The sequence below is a fragment of the Nicotiana tabacum genome, chromosome 8 (assembly GCF_000715075.1).
Source record: "Nicotiana tabacum cultivar K326 chromosome 8, ASM71507v2, whole genome shotgun sequence".
NCBI lineage: Eukaryota > Viridiplantae > Streptophyta > Magnoliopsida > Solanales > Solanaceae > Nicotiana > Nicotiana tabacum.
The window spans coordinates 40,617,770-40,621,823 of NC_134087.1; positions in this window are offsets into that span (position 1 = coordinate 40,617,770).

Genomic DNA, 4,054 nt, shown 5'->3' on the forward strand with positions numbered 1-4,054 from the left:
GGATGTCCTTGATGGCTTTGATATTATCGATATTTACCCCAATCCCCCTTTGCGATATCAGGAATCCTAAGAACTTGTTGGAGCTGACCTTGAATGCGTACTTCTCGGAGTTAAACTTAATATTATGCTTTGTTAGGATGTCGAAAGTTTCTTGCAAATGCTTAAGATGATCACCTGCATTCAAAGACTTAACGAGCATATTGTCTATATAAACTTCCATAATTTTTCCTATCTATTTTTCAAACATCTTATTTACAAGCCATTGATAAGTGGCTCTGGCATTCTTTAGCCCGAAGGGCATCACATTATAGCAATATGTGTTGAAATTCATTATGAACCAAGTATTTTCCTGATCCTCCGGATTCATCTTAATTTGGTTGTACCCGGAATAAGTATCGAGGAAAATCATTAACTCATACCCGGCCGTCGCATCAATCATTTGATTGATGCTTGGTAGAGGGAATGAGTCTTTTGGGCACGCCTTATTCAAGTCCTTATAATCTACACACATGCAAGATTTATTGTTTTTCTTATGAACTACTACTACATTAGCTAACCAGTCTGAATACTTTACCTCTTGGATCGAACCGATGTCAAGTAGGCGAGTTACCTCTTCTTTGACGAATTTATTCCTGGCCTCGGCAATAGGGCGTTTCCTTTGTCTTACCGAAGGGATGTTAGTTTCATCTGTTCGTGTATCTACGCAATAGGGCTAAGCTTAGCTTATGTACGTCTACTTCTGTTGGGATGCCTGTCATGTACGCATGCGACCACGCAAAACAATCAGCATTATAGTTAAGAAATTCAATAAAGCCATACCTGAGTTCAGGGTGCAGTCCTGAGTGGAATTTTCTTTCTAAGAACTTTTCGAACAATATAACTTGCTCGAGCTCTTCCGATGTGGATTTTGTTGCATCCGTCTCTTCTGGCACCTGCAAATATCTCGACACCTGATAACATTCCAACACTTTTTCCCTGGCTCACTTTATTCGATTTGTGAGTGGGCGCCGATACCTGTAGTTTCTATACCGTGTGTTCCTTCCCTTTACTACTGGAGAGTGAAATTGCATTCATCTCCCTTGCTTCCATTTGGTCACCCTTATCTATTTGATTTCTTCAGGCATTGGGAATTTCAGTAACTGACGATACGGTGATGGTATAGCTCTCATCTTGTGCAACCACGGTCTTCCCAAAATAATATTATACCCCATGTCATTGTCCACCACTTCAAAAGAGTCATCTTCATCACTCATTCGGTGTTTGTGGGCAGCAAGATCTCTCATCGGGTTGTCATGCTTACGAGTTTGAATCTAGTGAGGAGTTTTGTGGCCGAAATGATGCTTCTAGTGAGTTTGGCTTATTCCAATACTCTCCATTGTATGTATTGGTCAAACTTCCTAGAACCACTAGAACGCGTTTGATTTTAAAATCTAATACATTTAGAGAAACTACCAATGTGTAACTGTGCAATAGCAAAAATTCGTCTACGTCCTCCTCTGTGAAAGTGATGTCGTCTCTAGCAACTTCTAGCAGTCTCTTGTTGTGGGTTACTGATACCTTCATCTTTTTTGCTGCCGAGAAGGTGACCCCGTTGGTACTGTTTCTCCCGAAGATCATATTGCTCGTCTGGCACAGGGTATCTTCCCCTACTTTTGAGGGTTCTGCGTTATCATTGTTGCGACCGTAGTTGTTTTTGGCCTGGTCACTTAAGAATTCTCTTAGATGTCCATTCTTCAATAGTGTTGCCATTTCCTCATGCAAATTCCGGTAGTCCCTAGTCCGGTGGCCATCCGTCCCATGATACTCGCACCACAAATTGGGATCCCTCTGGCTGGGATCGGACCTCATCGGCCTTGAGAATTGTGCTTCTTTAATGTTCCTCACAGCCGATACCAATACTACTAAATGACGTTGAAGATGTATTCTGATAGCCGGGGATAGGGAAGATCCCGTGTACATGATGTTTTTTTATCCTGCAATGATCTGTTATTTCGACCGCGATCGGTTATTCTGTCGATAATGAACCTGTTTGCCGACCGAAAACCTCTGTCGCGTCTGTCTTCCCGTTCGTAAGGCAGAAACCGACCCCTCAAAGATTGTCTATCTATGTCGAAATCGTCTTTTGATTTTTCTTTATTCTTCTCCCATCCTTTGCCGACGATGAGAAGCCAATCTGATCATTTTCAATCCTTATCTTAGACTTGTACCGGTTGGGGACATCCGCCCAACTCGTCGCTTGAAACTCGAGTAGGCTTTCTTAAATTATCAGAAACCGTCTGAACTTCTCTAATTCATACCCTTGGTGAATGCTTTAGCTGCCTATTCATCTGGAACAGCCGGAGCAACATCCTCTCCTTATGGAACCGAGTGACGAATTTCCTGTAATAACCCGAAGTATTTTGATATAGTTATTAATTATGGGATTGAAGAATTAATTTTTTTTACTTTTATATAGTTATTGGGCCTAAGCTAGTGGAAGATAATGTATTACAGTATATAAGATAATGTATTAAATAAATAGGCAGTGGGCCAATTACACCTTATAAATTGAGAATTTGGAAATAGGTGACTTTGACTGTTTGTGTAATAATAAGCAAGTGGGCCTAGCACATCCCTGACGTGAGATTTAAGAGGTTATAAGTATATTAGGGCTTATATTTTACGATAGTAAAAATATTAACTCTAAAGAGGAACCACCAGCCGTAACTAATTGGGAAGCACATAGTAGACAAAATAATACAAAGTGGCTTTGAAACAATGATGCAATTGGAAGAGACAAAGTATTTTTGTTAAGTTAACTAACTTCTCCGTGAGAAGGTTGTGAAGGAACCTAAGTGATCAGGTAAATTTATCTCTATTCCAATCCTTTAGTGGCATATTTAATTAAATAGGAGTAATAAAGTTATTAATGTATAGTTTGATAATGATTAGGACAATGATGAAAAGAAATAGTTATATTGAGGAGTGACTTTAAAATATGATATATAATTTTAGGAATTTGAAAACAAGATTTTTTTTATATTGGTTTGCTTCAGTAACGAATGTGTATCAGTTTGTACATTAGAATATAAAAACAAACGGAGACCTATAGTTTCTATCCGATTAAGTACTACTAAATTACTTAGCAGAGAATCAATGGTCCTATTTCAGAGGAATGAAAATAGGAAAATTAATTAAAGGTGATAGGGATGGACCAATTATATTGGTAATTCACGAAGTTAATACATAGATGATTTTGTTACAAGTAGGTAGTTGAAGAAGTTGAACAAAGTGCTCGAGGTGACGCGTTTGGTATTCCTGCACGAGTACTGTGAGTAGTAATCCTACAGCAATGTGTGTTTTCATAACTTGCATGATTTACACATGATTTTTAATATGAATATGTTACCGATTATTTTAAGTTGCACGTGGGACAAGTCTTTTACTCGATATGATACCAAAATAGTTATTTGAGAAGATTACCGTTGTTTTAAATATTTTCGTTGTTACTAGATCTGTTTTACCGTTTCTTGAATTTACTGTTATCGAAAAGAAATTATATGATTTGTTAAAAATTGAAATGCCATATATTGTTTTAAAATATTTTCTATGAGTATATACGGATTACAGAGACAAGTATAAATGGGAGTAGATATTGAAGAATCCTATAGCTAACGGCGGGTTCGTTAGACCTAGTGCACCTTGTAATTACAGATTACCGTTATAGCCTTTGCTAGTGGGAAGGTAGAACTAGCATACCGTTACCGATTTCCCTCGAGTAGGGACTACCGTTATATTTGACTTCTTGCGAAGAAGTCCACAGTTATACTGATTACATGATCTATTCATTGAAACCTCCCAAATGTGAATATTGATATTAGACAGTGGTTACCGAGCTTATTACCGAACTGTTAATTGTATTATACTATAAGAAAAGTATGACGAGACTGAAAATTATTTATTGTTTCTTAAATGGCATTTTTATGTTATTTTCTGTTTGATATACTAGCATGTTTTCTGACTTATCCCCAATAAAAATGGTTGTGGTTAAGTGTTATTACTCACTGAGCTAGCG